We start from the raw sequence: 17,112 nt of genomic DNA on the forward strand, positions 1-17,112 counted from the left end.
ATGAAGGTAAGAAATACCTTGTTTAAATATATATAAAAAGGTGCAATTGCAAAAAATGACAGGATTATCATGGCTATTGTAGGGGCCACGTCTGAGGTGGCGACCCTTAAGCAAGCGCTGGTCGAGGCCGAGAAGAGTGCGACCACGGAGCGCACCGAGCAGGACAGGTACGAGGCCCAGGTTGGCAAGGTACAACAAGAGCTCCAGGTTCTCATGAAAAAACATGAGAGTTTGGAGCTTGACTCAAAGACGCGAGTGTCCGAGCTCGCGGCGGCTATTAAAAATGTCGAGTCTGCCAAGGCTGAATCCCAGAAAACCCTCCAGGAGTTGGATGAGGTGAAGAAGATAGCGGCGGGTAAGGCATTCTTTATGCAAAGCAAACACATAAATGTGAGTTACTTATTACTTACCCGAATCCGGAGCTCTCCAGGAGCGTTTGCAGATCTTCCCCGGAGTGTGTCCAATGCCGCTGCATTTTACCGAGCCGAGGAGGGCAGCTCGACAGAGAAGGTGTTCTGGTCTCAGTACGCTGAGGCCGGACACCCCGTGCCCCTGAGCGACCAGCTGAAGCAACTGGTCGAGCTCCATAAGGCGGCCGAACAGGCCATGAAGGGCCTCATAGTTTGGCTATGGCCTGGAGAGGCTCTGCCTGGGAGCTATTTTGGTCTGGTGCGGCGGCTGGTGGAGGCCTGTCCAAGGCTCAAAGTCATCAAGCGCTCCGTCTGCATTGAAGGTGCCCGTAGGGCCCTTTCCCGTGCTAAGGTGCACTGGGGCAAGCTGGACGCTGAGAAGCTTGTGAAGGACGGGCCACCGCCAGGGAAAGAGCATCGCAAGCCCGAGAATTATTATAAGGATGTTCTGAAGGGTGCCTGCCTTGTGGTGGATGAATGTTCTAGGGATGTAATTTTTGAGTGAAACTTGCTCGTTTTGTCCTGTGCGCTGAAAACTTGTTCATATGCGCTAAGCAATGCTGTTGGAATTTAAAATATTACCTTCTGTGCGGCTGTTTATCAATACTGAGAGATGGCGAGTCGTCGGCTTCTTCCCCCGTGCCGCTAGTGCTGGGGTGTTCGGGGATAAACTTGAGCGCTCTTTTTCCCATGTTTGGGTCCTTCGAGGGAGGCGCTCAGCCCAACGAACAAGGCAATCAGACTATAATGCGTGAACACTCTCACTTAGCCATAGAATTCTATAATTTTAAATTTCGGTGAAGCCCCTGGTATTTGGAAGACCGAGTTTGGGGCGCTATCCACGCCTTTGGCCGGACAGAGCCGGCTCCTCGCTCTAAGCGGCATAAGTCTTTAGGGACTCGAAAAACCTCTCGAACAGCGACCAACTCTCGCTTCATCATGACAATCAGTTTTAGCTTTCTCCACTTAGGTGCTCGACCCAGCTCAACTGGGGCACAATCGCAGTGGTTCTCCTAGTGCTACCTTAGCCAATATAGCGGAACGTAAGGCACCAAAACATAGGAGCCAGACAAACCCAACTATTGACCCAAGACATGATTCAGAGCTGATGCATATAATGTTATAAGTTCGGGGTGCCGAACTTGTTAAAGTGTTCGGACTTCTCACACCATATTGAGGGATACTAAAGCCCCTGGCGTATTTTGGCCGTACCAAAGTGTACGGGTGCAACATGTCACTAAGGAACATATATTTATAGAAAAAGAGTAATGCGAAAATAGACAAAAGCTATGCATTGTTTATTAAAAAGGGCTGCAATCAAAGCAGAACGACACAAATAATGCGGTAAGCAAAAGGTTGGACTATTTAACATGTCTGTTCCAGGGGCAGGCTGCGGAAAGGTATGCGAAACAGGTATATTGCTCGTGATAGAGACCACCTGGGAGTTCCGTAATGTGGAGTGGCTTGTCTGCTTCCCTGGTTCTTGCATCGTTTGTGCGGCAATTGAACTGCCGAACAGGCCTTCCGAAGAATGGAGTCCTGAAAGTAAGAGAGAATTAAAAAATCGGCGGCCCCTGGTGCGGTTTAAGCCGTGTTTCGGGCGTGCCGTGATGGTGCCCCTCCCCCTGTACCCATGGTATTTCTAGAGCGTAGTTATGTACACGAAGCACTGGCGTCGCCTTTTTGCGAGGGCTGGGGTTGGGGCCGCATTGCTATGCCTGCTCGAATCGTGCCAGGCGGTCTTGTTGTGGGTTACTCCGGGCGCGCTTGACGGAGTCCGGTCGTTTAATGGACGGACTGGAGAACTGCCTGGAGAGGCTGCTTTGTACTTCCGCTGCGAGGGCCGCCATGTTCTCCTCCGTTCGGAGGGAGCGTTCGGTGTTTCCGTTGACCGTAATTACTCCCCGAGGGCCTGGCATCTTGAGCTTAAGGTATGCATAGTGCGGTACTGCATTGAACTTGGCGAATGCGGTTCGTCCGAGCACTGCGTGATAGCCACTGCGGAATGGGACTATGTCGAAGATTAACTCCTCGCTTCGGAAATTATCCGGAGATCCGAAGACCACTTCAAGTGTGACTGAGCCTGTACAGTTGGCCTCTACACCTGGTATTACGCCTTTTAAGGTCGTTTTGGTGGGCCTAATCCTCGAGGGATCTATGCCCATTTTCCGCACTGTATCCTGGTAAAGCAGGTTCAGGCTACTGCCGCCATCCATAAGGACTCTAGTGAGATGAAATCCATCAATGATTGGGTCAAGAACCAATGCGGCGAATCCGCCGTGACGGGTGCTAGTGGGATGGTCCCTCCGATCAAAGGTGATCGGGCAGGAGGACCATGGGTTGAACTTTGGGGCGACTGGCTCTATCGCGTATACGTCCCTTAACGCGCGCTTCTGCTCCCTCTTGGGGATGTGGGTTGCGTATATCATGTTCACCGTCCGCACTTGTGGGGGAAAACCCTTTTGTCCACTGTTGTTCGGCGGCCGGGGCTCTTTGTTGTCATCGCTATGCAGCCCCTTGTCTGTATTTTCGGCATTTAACTTGCCTGCCTGCTTGAAGACCCAACAATCCCTGTTGGTGTGATTGGCTGGCTTTTCGGGGGTGCCATGTATCTGGCACAAGCGGTCGAGTATTCGGTCCAAACTGGACGGGCCCTTAGGATTTCTTTTGAATGGCTTTTTCTGCTAACCGGATTTATAGCCTCTGAATCCGGCATTAACTACCGTATCCTCAGCGTTGTCGCCGTTAATGCAGCGCTTCTGCTTGTTGCGACGCGACCTGCCACTACTGCCCCTAGTATCCGAATTACCAGGGTTCTTGGTCATATTGTTGCTATGAGCAAGCCAGCTGTCTTCTCCCGCGCAAAAGCGGGTCATGAGTGTCGTGAGTGCTGCCATAGATTTCGGCTTTTCCTGTCCAAGGTGTCGGGCAAGCCACTCATCACGGATATTGTGCTTGAAGGCTGCTAGGGCCTCAACGTCCGGACAGTCGACTATTTGATTTTTCTTTGTTAAGAACCGTGTCCAGAATTGCCTGGCCGATTCTTCTGGCTGCTAAATTACGTGACTTAGGTCATCAGCGTCTGGGGGTCGCACATAAGTGCCCTGGAAATTGTCGAGGAATGTGGCTTCCAGGTCCTCCCAACAACTGATTGATTCTGCTGGCAAGCTGTTAAGCCAATGCCGAGCTGGTCCTTTAAGCTTGAGTGGGAGGTATTTGATGGCGTGGAAATCATCACCGCGGGCCATGTGGATATGAAGGAGATAAACCTCGATCCATACCACGGGATCTGTTGTGCCATCATATGATTCGATGTTTACGGGTTTGAAACCCTCAGGGATTTGATGATCCATTATTTCGTCTGTGAAGCATAGTGGGTGTGCGGCGCCTCTGTACTAGGCTATATCACGATGTAGCTCCAATGAGCTTTGTCTACTGTGTTCGGCCCTGCCGAATTTTTGTCCTGCGTGACGGTTACCGTCTTGAGTCGTGGGGCGCCCACACGATCCATAGATCGATCTTGTTTGCCGTGCCTTGTCCTCCAACATATCTCTCAGGTCCGGCGCATTTTCCCGTGCCTTGGTACGGGGTGTGGCTTGAGTGGAGGGCCGAGAGGCCTCTCTGTCGCGGCCACGAGGTGGCCAATCAGCCGTATCGAGTGCAGGTGATGCAGGTTTAAATGCTTCCTCCTCTAGTCGGGGTAGCAACCTACGCTTTGGGTAGCTCTTGGAGGGGCGTTCGAGTTTATGCTCTTCGGCCGCAAGGACTTCAGTCCATCTGTCGACTAGCAAATCTTGATCAGCTCTAAGCTGTTGCTGTTTTTTCTTGAGGCTTCTTGCCGTGGCCATAAGCCTGTGTTGAAAACACTCTTGCTCAACGGGATCCTCTGGCACGACGAACTCGTCGTCGTCGAGGCTTGCCTCATCTTCGAAGGGAGGTATATAATTGTCGTCCTCGACCTCTCTGTCTGCCGCTCTCTCATGAGGGCTGGCTTCTCCATCCTCCTGTGCTAAGTCTTGCTGGAGGGGGTTTTCTTCGGCACTCTCCGGAGTATTATTATCTCCCATGCTGGAGTCACCATATTTGTTTTGGCGGGATTTTGAGCGGCGCCGCTGACGCCGGCACTTAGGCTGTTTCTTGGAGGGGTCATCCTCCGATATTCCATCGCCATCTCCTTCTTTTGGGGTGTCCACCATGTATATGTCATATGACGAGGTGGCTTTCCAGGGCCTGATAGGCGCTGGTTCTTCATCGTCTCCTGCATCGGCGTCCATACCGTCGATGTCTTCAGAATCGAAGTCGAGCATGTCGGTTAGATCGTCGACAGTGGCTACAAAGTGGGTGGTGGGTGGGCTTTGAATTTCTTCATCGTCCGTATCCCAACCTTGCTGACCATAGTCCGGCCAGGGCTCTCCTGATAAAGAGAGAGACTTTAGTGTCTTCAGAATATCGCCGAAAGGCGAGTGCTGAAAGATGTCCGCGGCAGTCAACTCCATGATCGGCGCCTGATCGGATTCGATCGCAGGGGCGTGAGGGGTTCGGAGTTCGAAGAGGAGTCCGGCTCCTTGGAGTCATGAGTCTCGCGGAGTGCGGGGCTGGTGTTCGGCTCGATCGCCGTTGAGATCGCAGCCCCCGAGGCGGTTTCCAACCACCCATCCTCGATCGGTGCAGTTGGCTTCGAATTAAGGGTTGAAGCCGATGCGGGTGCGGCCTCCAGGGCACTGTTCGGTGGCAGAGCTAGATCATGCTCGTCGTGACAGTGCGGCGTGCTCGGCAGTGGCTCAAATCCGTCGAAGATCAAGTTCCCGCGGATGTCGGCCGTGTAGTTTAAACTTCCAAATCTGACCTGACGGCCAGGGGCATAGCTTTCGATCTGCTCCAGATGGCCAAGTGAATTGGCCCGCAGTGCGAAGCCGCCGAAGACGAAGATCTATCCGGGGAGGAAGGTCTCACCCTGGACCGCATCGCTATTGATGATCGTAGGAGCCATGAAGCCTGATGGCGACGACACAGAGGAACTCTCAATGAAAGCACCAATGTCGGTGTAGGGGCTTTTGGGGTCTCCGGAAGGGACTTTCCTTGGCGTGGAAGGCAAGCTTGGCGATACGAATATGTAGATCTCCTACCATTGTAACCGACTTTGTGTAACCCTAACCCTCTCCGTTGTCTATATAAACCGGAGGGTTTTAGTCCGTAGGACAACATACACAACAACAATCATACCATAGGCTAGCTTCTAGGGTTTAGCCTCTCTGATCTCGTGGTAGATCTACTCTTGTACTACCCATATCATCAATATTAATCAAGCAGGACGTAAGGTTTTACCTCCATCAAGAGGGCCCGAACCTGGGTAAAACTTCGTGTCCCCTGCCTCCTGTTACCATCCGGCCTAGACGCACAGTTCGGGACCCCCTACCCAAGATCCGCCGGTTTTGACACCGACAACGGGCTTATAGTAAGAACCGTTCTTACCGACGCATCAAAACCACAACGGTGTCTCGTCAAGTTTGCTGTTTTAACCTTCAACAAGTACCGGCTGTAGTCAAATTCGATTCAACTAAAGTTGGAGAAACAGACACCCGCTAGCCACCTTTATGCAAAACAAGTTGCATGTCTGTTGGTGGAACCGGTCTCATGAACGTGGTCATGTAAGGTTGGTCCAGGCCGCTTCATCCAACAATACCGCCAAATCAAAATAAGACGTTGATGGTATGTAGTATGACTATCACCGCCCACAACTCTTTGTGTTCTACTCGTGCATATCATCTACGCATAGACCTGGCTCGGATGCCACTGTTGGTAAACCTAGCATGCAATTTCAAAAAGAATCCTACGCTCACGGAAGATCTATCAAGGAGATGCATAGCAACGAGAGGGGGAGAGTGTGTCCACGTACCTATCGGATTCCTGGCTCCGCAGACCCTTGAGAGGTTCGAACACTGGGGTGCATACGAAGAGCTCGTTCTCCCCAACCTATCGGCCCAACGATTCCATAGCCTAGCTCGGCGAACCCTAGGGACAAGATACACAATAGTTTATCCTGGTTCGGGCCACCTTGCGGTGTAATACCCTACTCCAGCTTTCTGGTGGATTTCCTCAAGGGGCTGCAGATGAACTAGTACAGTGGATGAACAGCCTCAGGAGATGAGGTCTTCTTGAGCTCGGTGAGCTGGTGGGTGTGAGGATGGCCTGAATGATCCGATCTCTCCCCTCTGTCTTCCTCTCCCTCTCCCTTCCTCTCCCTCTCTCTTCCTCGCCTTCTAGGGTGGTGGCTAAGTCCTATTTATAGTGGCCTTGGTCCTCTTCCCAAATGTAGGCAGGAAGGGATCCCACAACGGCCAATTTTGAAGGGAGACAACTAGTACAAGTTATTCTGACAAAAGTAGTCTTCGCCTGCAAAGGCTCTGGTGGTGACGCTTTAGTGGGCTCCCGATGACCTCCATCCTGTCGTTATGGTGGTCTTGGTCTTGTTGCACCAATATGGAAGCCTTTGCCTGATTTCTCGGGACTCCGTGCCTCTGCTTACCCCCTTGGCACCAAAGGGGAAACTTGTACACTACGCCCGCTCGCGCCCGCCTGGCCTTGGTCGTCATGGCTCACGTCATGTGAACCTCGCGAGGTGCACCTTGCATTTATATCTCCTCTCCTCGGGAGCCAGCCTAGTGAGGTCGCCCCCCAGGGAGGTCTTGGTGTAGTCCGCCTCGCGAGGCTTGGCCCCTCGCGAGGGTCTTGTGTCGTTTCTGCTGAAATTGGGCTGTAACGGGCTGCTGATGGAGCCACGCCGTGGGCCGCAGGTAGGCAAGTCTGGGTACCCCCGTTCCCAGGACGCCGACAGTAGCCCCTGGGCCCAAGGCGTGCTTGAGCTTGGCTTTGAGGCAAAGCCAAAGGGCAAGTGCGGAGCGCCGTAGGCCCCAACCGCCTGCGGCCTTGGTCGACGCATGGCGATTGATGGGACGTGGGCGCTTGCACTTCCCTACGCTGCCTCGGCAACTGCTCTTGCCTGACAAAAAAGGTTGGCACCCGCCGCAGGGCTTTCATTGCTCTCCCTTCGTCTTGCCCAGATACCCTTTTGGAATGGCTAGGCATGCGCCAGTGGTGAAGAAGAAGAAGGAGACGGTTGTGGTCCTTGCAGCTTGCAGCCTGCCGTGGCCACACTGCCCCCCGCACAGGAGGGCGGTGATGACCCTCGTGCTTCTGCGGCAGGGATGTCCTTACAAGACCCAGGGGCCCAACCTCGGGAGGAAGCGGTCTCCGTGGCCGTGCCGGCTCCGGAGGTGCTTGCCCTCAGCTCGCCTGCTGAGGTCCCAAAGGCTCCAGAGCCCGCGGCCCATGCTACTGCCGCTAACTTGCTGATCCTGATGTCGGTGCCACCTTCTGCTTCGCCTGGTACTGTAGAGGAGGCTTTCTCCGCGCTGACCCAACTTTGCGACGATCTTCAAGGTGTCGATCGTCTCCTGGCGTCTGACCGCCTGGAGCTGATCTCGGGGTGGCTGCGATCCGACACGTCTGTCAGGGCGACATGGAGCCACGCCTTGGCGGCCTCTGAGGAACATAAGCAGGCTGCCGGCCTGGCCGTGGCCGTCCGTGACGTGGCGTTGGGGATGCTAAGGCTACCAAGGAGCGATGACGGGTGGCGGAGGCTGAGCTGGAGAGCCTGCGCAACGAGCGCGCTATTGAGGCTCGTCAGCACACGGCGGAGGAGAAGGAGCTGAAGGCTCGGGCAGATGCGGCCGCTGGCCATGACATCGAGCTGGAGCAGTTAGCTTGGGAGCAGGCCACAGAGCGTGATTGCGTGGAGAAGCTGAAGAAGGAGGTGGAGCAGGAGAAGGTCGGGCTGGAGGCCAAGGTGAAAATCCTTGCCAGTGATCATGCCGCCTTTGACTCTCTTGAGGAGAGGTCCCACAAAGCGCTGCGAGATCTCTACGGGAGGGGGTTGAAGAAGCCGTTGGTGCCTGCTGAGGAAGGCCCTGCCGAGCTGCTCCCCCAGCTTGTCGAGGCGCTTGAGGGCATTGCTGACGGAGTCAGCCCCATGGTGGAGGGGGAAGCCCGCGCGCTCTCCGCTTCTGCTATGACGCACGTCTTCAGCCACCTCCATCTTTGCGACCTCGGCACCGACTTCGGAGCCCTTATCGAGCCTGTGGACGAGGTGCACTACGCTGCCACCGCCGAAGCCGTGAAGGACCATGTGGATGCTCTGTTGCGGAAGTTCCTTCAAGTGCTCCATGCTCCAACTTAGGCAAGGCACATTGTCCACTTCCTCCAAACCGGAGAACTTCCTGAAGGGCAAGAAGAAACTGAAAGAGTAGCCCGGAGGGCCAGTATGTATCAGTTTGTCGATGAAACACTATACAGAAGGAGGCCCAACGGTGTGAAATTGAAGTGCGTTTGCTGAGAAGAAGGAAAGGAATTGCTGGCAGAAATACACAAGGGCATGTGCGGCTCCCACATTGGATCAAGGCATTAGTTGGGAAAGCATTCTGACAAGGATTCTATTGGCCCGCAGCCCTCCAAGATGCGGTCGAGCTAGTCACCAAATGTGAAGCCTTCCAGTTCCATTCCAAGAACATCCATCTGCCTACCCAAGCTCTTTAGATAATCCCTTTGTCATGGCCGTTTTCGATTTGGGGGCTCCATATCCTCGGCCCTTTCCACCGAGCTGCCAGGGGCTTTGAATTCTTGTTCGTTGCCATCAACAAGTTTACAAAGTGGCCGGAAGTACAAGCCATGAGAAAGGTGACTGCTCAGTCAGCTATCAAGTTCTTGGAAGTATTGGTGTGCCACTTCGGGGACCCTGCCCGGATCATCACCGACAACGGTACCCAGTTCATGAGCCGCGCCTTCATGCCCTCGAAAGCAAGATCTCATTTGCCTTTGTTGCACATCCCAGAAGCAATGAACAAGCTGAGAGGGCGAATGCTGAAGTGTTGCGAGGTCTCAAGACAAGAACATTTGATAGGCTGCAGAAGTGTGGCAGGCGATGGATTGACGAGCTGCCGGTAGTTCTTTGGTCCCTCAGAACAACACCAAATCAAGCTACCGGGCAGACTCCCTTCTCCCTAGTCTATGGGGCAGAAGCAGTTATACCCACAAAACTCATTTACGGGTCACCTCGAGTACTTGCCTGCGATGAAGTAGCGCAGGTTCAACACCAGCGTGATGACGCTGTGCTTCTCAAGGAGAACCGTCTTCGGGCTGCTACGCTTGCTGCATGCTACGAGCATGCCCTGCTTCGCTATCACAGCCACAGGTTTCATGCCTGGTGTTTTGAGGAAGGCGACCTTGTCCTTAGGCGCGTTCAGTCTGCCAAGGGTGCAAACCAGTTGACGCCAAAGTGGGAAGGCCCTTACCGGGTAGTACGAGTCACCAGACCTGGCATAGTCCCTCCTGAGACCGGAGATGGCATTTAATTGCCAAACTCATGGAATATTGAGCATCTCCGCAAGTTCTACCCATAAGGTGTGGCTGTCAGGCCCTGCCCGATAGCCACCCTTTTGTACAGGCCTTGCTTCAGTTGCATGTAACCCCTTGTACAAAGCCAGGCGCAGACCCTGAGCAACAGAGAAATAAATGAAGCGGTGGGGGCCTCGACAAGTTGCATGCATGATGTGGAGCATCCCAAGGTCATCCCCATGGACCTACCTACGTCTCGCACAACACCACTTGGACCAATGACAAGAGCCTGAGCAAAGGCCATCGAAGATAAGGTGAACTCGCTCCTCTCCGAACTTCCACTTCCTACATATGAGACATGGCTACTACCTCATGCGAAGACCCTATGTGTGATCAGGTACTTGGAGGAAAGCCATGGATCAGCTACATTCAACGGACAAGACGGAAAGGACACCAAGTACAAGGAGTGAGGAGAAGAAGTGCAGCCTGAGAGTCCCCAACAGTCGGCCGACCGCCCCCGACCGGACGACTGATGCCTGGAGCATCCATCATCCGACCAAGTCCCTGCCAGAAGACGCTCCAGTGCCCAGACATCCGATGCACTCTAGGTCCCAGGCGACCGACCCCCACCGGATGACCGGCGCCACCACACCCGAGCCAAAACGTCGGAAGAATGGAGACCTCTGGACGTCCGGCGCATCGGACATCCGATTCCGACCGGACGACCGACCAAGCGCCAACAGAGACAAAACAGCGGACGGCCGACCCTGACAGGACGTCCGTTCCTCCGGGAGCCACCAGACGGCCAATGATGGCCGGACATCCGATGCTTGTATGCCACCCGCGTGTTGGGCCGAAGCCCACTTACCCTTTCGTCACTCTAGACTATATATAGACCTCCTCCTCCCTCTTTCTAGAGTTAGCGTTATGATAGCTTATATGTGAGATAGAGCCTCACTGATCCATCCGGATCTACTCCACCGAGAGAGACCGACACCTCTTCGGAGAAGATCCACTTGGATTCAACACCCTAATGGGAAGACCTCAAGACCTCCTCACGGAGAAGAACTGGTTACCCTATGTATCGTTCCTTGTTGGATTTGGACCGTGTGATCTCTATGTGTACTCAGATCTAGCATATGTGTGACCATATCTTGTTGGTTTGAGTGTTTCTCTTGTGTTTCCCTTCATGATTCCCCTTTGTTTTCTTCGTGTTCATCGCGGGATCCGCTCCTTTCGTGAAAGATCGGCCGTATAGGGTTCCACCCTACATCATCTTGGTATCATGAGCCACGTCGATCACAATTTCGGAGCCTCCCCTCTTCATTTTCTAGCTTGATTTTGTTGTGTTCTTCCCCAATTTCGAAAATCCCCACCAAAAATAGCCCCATTTTTTGTGATTTGTTGGTTTGATGAAGTTTTGTTGGATTTGATCCATGGATTTGCTTTGACATGAGTGGATCTAGCTTTTCCCCTTCGTCTCCACCTTTTCCATCCACAAAATTGCTCGGATTTAATCAATTTAGCCTCTCCCACCTTGAACCCTAGTTGTTCATCCTGTGCCCGAAATCACCCAGGCACCGGACGTCCGACCTCCACCGGATGTCTGAAGTTTCCTGGCGAAACTGAAAACGTTCAGTTCGGCCACCACCACCTCTCCACCTCCACCTCCTCATACGCACACCGATACCACCTTCGCTTTCCGCAACCACCATTGCTTACTCGTTTCGCACTCCGACACAATTTTGCCACATTTTGCTTTGAGAATTTGAGTTGCGCTTCCCGTTTCCTAACGTGTTTCGGCTACTTAGGGATGGTTCGACATCAACATCACCGCCGCTCATCTCCTCCACGGATTCGTCATCGAAAACTTCACCATCATCCATTCTTGCTTACACACAAGTAACCCTCGACAGTAACCTCATCTTGGTATCATGATACCCCATCATTACACACTCTTGCCATTTCATTGATAACCCTCATAGACCAATTTTGCGTCACTTACCCATCGAGAGTAGCCTTTGAGTATTGCCGGCAACGTCACTTGTGCACATTAGTGATCATACTTCCCATTGCATACATATCATATCATTGGTCCATATCTTGGTATGATCTTTTGTGTCACAAAGTTGTCATCGCATACAAAATTGCTATCTTGGTTCGTGAAGCATTGCATGAGAAAAGAGCTCAAAAGATAAAAAGCCAAACAAGCTTTTAAGCACAAAGGAAAGATAAGCAAAGAGATTCTAAGCAACAACCATAGCATCATACTACATTAAGATTGTCATACTTGATCATCTTCGATCATATCATCGGAATACCATACATATAGCATACTTGGGATAGAAGTCGTTGCATTTTTGCTTAGTAGATTGTGCACAAGTTTCGTATCCGCCTATTGTGCAATCATGCTAGAGTCTCTCTAGTGTTGTGCAACAAGAGCATTTTCGTGGATTCCACATTTTGGCTCATTCCTTGGTTGCACGACCCCACTTATCTATTCACGTGTGTGTTTCCATGTACGATATCTTGCTATTGGTCTACATGTTGCATTTGCAACTTTGTGAATCTTTTCCAACATTATTGAAGCGCACTAACAATTGCATCAAATTATGTGCCACCATCCTAACCGAGCTCCACCATAAACTTTTATTTGTGTAGGTGTGAGAAACCGACAAGAATTGGTACCAATTGTGCTATTTCCTTGTTCCACATTTGAGTGATCATTGATTCATCTTCAACATCGGTCAAGGTACATTTGGTATAAGTTCTTCTCTTTCTCCCACTCACATATTTGCTTGGAATGATGGATAGGCCAAGTACTTCTACCAACCCACTCTTCATCGAGCAAGACGACGACATGTCCTCCTACATCACAAAGAGCCACCTCTTTGGTGCACAACGACCTTTGCATCAAGAGCAACAAGCAATGAACGAACGCATCGACAACCTCGCCACCGACTTGCGACTCTCCGAGCAACGTACAAGAGATTACTTCGACAACAAGATTGACGGCCACAAACAAGAGAATGCTGCAACAATGGATGAGATTCGTGCTTTGTTTCTCGCTCTTCTTCCATTTTGTCCTACTCAAGACGGAGCCGCTCAAGTCGACACTCCGACGATACCATCTCCGAATCAAGTACACCGACATTGAATACTCTTTGATGTGCTGCGTGCCAAGATCGTCAAGCAAACCACAATCCTCTACATGACAACGACTCTCAAGAGCAACGACACCGTCAAAACCAAGCTACTTTCGCGGAAGGACGAGAACTACAATGCCAATGCCATCAATAAGAGGAAGAACGAGCGCAACAACACCAAGATGCACAAGATGCCGAGGCACAACTTCAAGAACAAAAATTGCGAGAAGCTCAAGCACTTGAGGTGCAAGGTACCCTTCGAGATTCAAGTCGAGCCGTAGCCACATGCAACCGGCAAAATCATGAGCATCAAGAAGCACTTCGTGAAGAAGTTCAAGAGAGGATTTATCAATCAAGAGTGCATCGTCAAGTTCCTCAAGCTCATCCACAAGCTCGGCAAGCACCTCAAGTTCACCAAGAGCAAGAAGACAATGAAGATCCTCCAAGACAAGAGCAAGTCGAGGGAGACAATCCTCCTCGTCAAGGACATCATCACCCTCGACCCCAACACAATGAGGAGCAACGCTACGGCAAGCTAAAGTTCACCATGCCGAAGTTCAATGGAAGCAATGATCCCGAAGAGTAACTTTCATGGGCATTGAAGGTTGACAAAATCTTCCGCTTGCACAACTATGAGGAAGAGAAGAAGATTGTGATGGCGTCCCTTGAGGTCCAAGATTACGTCCTCATTTGGTGGGAACAAGTCATTGAGGTCCAAGAGGCAAGAGGTGAACCACCCATCACTACTTGGGCGCAAATGAAGGATGTCATGAGAGCACGCTTCGTGCCAACGTACTACAACCACGGCCTCTTCAAGAAACTCCAAGTCCTCAAGAAAGGAACTAAGAGCGTTGAAGAATACTACAAGGAAATTGAGATTGCCATGATACGAGCTAATTTCACGGAAGATGACGAGCAAACTATGGCACGTTTCTTGAATGGACTCAATCATCCTATCAAGAAGATCGCCGACTTCCAACCATACTCAAACCTCATCGAGCTAGTGCATCAAGGTACCAAAGCAGAACGTCAAGTGCAAGATGACTTCATGCATGCCAAGTTCTCATCCAAGTCCAATGGTTTCTCCAACACCCAAGATTCAATGACTCCAACACCTTCTACCTCAACCAAGCCATCTACAAAAAATGGCGACAAGTCAAGTTACAAGAAAACTTCGACAAATTCAAGTTGTCCTCCTACAACAAGCAACTTCAAGCCAAGAGCTTCATCATCCTCTACCCCAACCGATGAGAGCATGAAGACAAGTTCCCTCAAATGCTTCACATGTGGAGGTCGAGGCCACAAGTCCTTTGAGTGTACCAACAAGCGCACCATGATCTTCAACGAAGATGGTACATACGACTCCATGAGTGAAGGAGAAATGGAAGCACTTGAGCAAGTTTCCATGCACCAGCAAGTGAATGAAGATGAAGAGGATCAAGTCTTTTGTGACGAAGATTCAAGCCCCGCTCTCATTGTCTCCAAGGTCTTGACTCTTCAACATCAACAAGAAGAAGACCAAAGATGCCATATATTCCATACCAAGGCCGTCATCAATGGAAGGTCCGTCAAGGTCATCATCGATGGCGGGAGATGCCATAACTTAGCAAGTGAAGAACTATGCTCCAAGCTCCAATTTGTCAAGAAGAAGCACCCACATCCCTACAAAGTTTAATGGCTAAGCTACTCCAGCACTATCCAAGTCGAGCATAGAGTGCAAGTCTCCTTCAAAATCGGAGCTTACGAAGACACTTTGGAGTGTGATGTCGTTCCAATGTCTGTTTGCCACCTTCTTCTTGGGCGACCATGGCAATTTGATCGAGGTGTCATCTACAACAGCCGAATGAATCACTATATCTTTAAGATGAAAGGAAAGGAGTACGTACTTCGACCTATGTCTCCAAGCCAAGTGATCGCCGACAAGCAGACCACCCATCGTGGAGAGAATATTGAGAGAGCGAACCACCACAAATAGAGTGAGCGCCACAAGCCCAAATTGAGTGCCTCCACGATGAGCGACAAGAAGAACTTAGTTCTATTTACCACCAAAGGTGAGATGAGAGAAGTGTGTGAGAACCCATCAAGTGTCATGCACCATGTCCTTTTGTGCAAGGATGATGCACCAAAAGCTAACACCTCTCACAATCTACCTTTAGTGTTATCTTCTCTATTGCAGGAATTACAAGATGTTTTCCCCGACGAGGTACCTCCGGGTCTACCTCCACTACGAGGCATCGAGCACCAAATCCACCTCATCCCCGAAGCACCTCTTCCTAACAAGGCTCCCTACCGCGTCAACCCCGAGGAAACTAAGGAGATCCAACGGCAAGTACACCAACTCATCGACAACGACCATGTACGAGAAAGTTTGAGCCCTTGTGTCATCCCGGTAATCCTTGTTCCCAAGAAATATGGTACATATCACATGTGTTCCGATTACCATCCTATCAATTCTATTACCGTGCATTATCGTTACCCTATTCCATGCATAGATGATATGCTAGATGAGCTTAGCAGAGCCACAATTTTCTCTAAAATTGATCTTAAAAGTGGCTACTATCAAATACGCATCCAAGAAGGTGATGAATGGAAAACCACATTTGAGACCAAATTTGGCTTATATGAATGGCTTGTTATGCTAACGGGTTTATCCGAAGCATCCGGTACTTTCATGAGACTCATGCATTTTGTTTTTCGACCCTATATTGGTGTATTTGTTGTGGTCTACTTTGACGATATTCTTATCTTTAGCAAATCTCTAAAAGACCATGTCACCCACCTTTGAACCGAGCTACAAACTCTTAGAAAAGAGCACCTTTATGCTAATATGGACAAATGCCTTTTTGGTGTTGATAAGCTTGTTTTCTTGGGTTTCATTGTATCTTCTAAGGGTGTTCATGTAGATGAATCTAAGATCAATGCTACTAAAACTTGGCCCCAACCAACCAACTTGCAACAAGTGCGTAGTTTTCTTGGTTTAGCCGGTTTCTATCGTCGATTCGTGAAGGATTTTAGAACCATTGCTTCAACTTTGCATGCTTTGAGTAAGAAGAATGCGCCTTTTGTTTGGGGACCATCGCAAGATACCGTATTCAATGAGCTTAAGAATTTGCTTACTCATGCCCATGTGCTTGCATTACCCAACTTTGACAAACCTTTCGAAATTCATTGCGATGCTAGTGGTAATGGAATAGGAGGTGTGTTAACGCAAGAGAAGCGCCCCATAGCTTACTTTAGTGAGAAACTTTCTGGAGCGCAACTCAATTACCCTATCTATGACAAAGTGATATGTGCTTTAGTGCGAGTTTTACATGAATGGGAACATTATCTTCGCCCTCATGAATTTTTCATCCATACCGACCATGAAACGCTTAAGTACCTTAAGGGTCAAACTAAGTTGAACAAGTGTCATGCTAAATGGAGTGAATTCATTGAGTCATTTCCTTATGTCATCAAGTACGTTAATGGTAAGGAAAATGTTGTGGCGGGCGCTCTTTCCCACATCTGCACGCTTGTCACCAAACTTGAATTGAATGTCATAGGCTTTGAGCACATAAAAGACTTGTATGCACATGATCCTACTTTTGCTATTCCTTATGCCAAATTTTTGACGCATACATCTTGGCAATGCTATTACATCAAATATGATTATCCTATGAGAGCTAACAAACATTGCATCCCCGAGTCTTCTCTTCGTTTGTTACTTCTGCAAGAGTCTCATGGAGGAGGATTAATGGGACACTTTGGACGTGACAAGACATTTGCTACGCTCTCCAAGAACTACTATGGCCCAAGATGTCACGCGACGTCTCACGCTTCACCACCCGATGTTCGACATGTCGCAAAGCTATGTCCAAAGCTCAATCTCATTTTTATATACATCCCTTCCAATTCCATATCACCCATGGGAAGATATTAGCATGGATTTTGTGCTTGGCTTGCCTAGAACTAGAAATGGCAAAGATTACATGTTTGTTGTTGTGGACTGATTCTCCAAAATGGATCATTTAATACCATGCAACAAGATAGATGACGCTTCACATGTTGCAACTCTCTTTTGTAGGGAAATCGTACGCCTACATGGAGTGCCAAAGACGATTGTCTCGGACCGCGACGTCAAGTTCTCGAGTTACTTTTGGAAGACCCTATGGGCCAAGCTCAGAATT

Source organism: Triticum aestivum, chromosome 2A, assembly GCF_018294505.1.
Source record: "Triticum aestivum cultivar Chinese Spring chromosome 2A, IWGSC CS RefSeq v2.1, whole genome shotgun sequence".
In the NCBI taxonomy this organism is placed as follows: Eukaryota; Viridiplantae; Streptophyta; class Magnoliopsida; order Poales; family Poaceae; genus Triticum; species Triticum aestivum.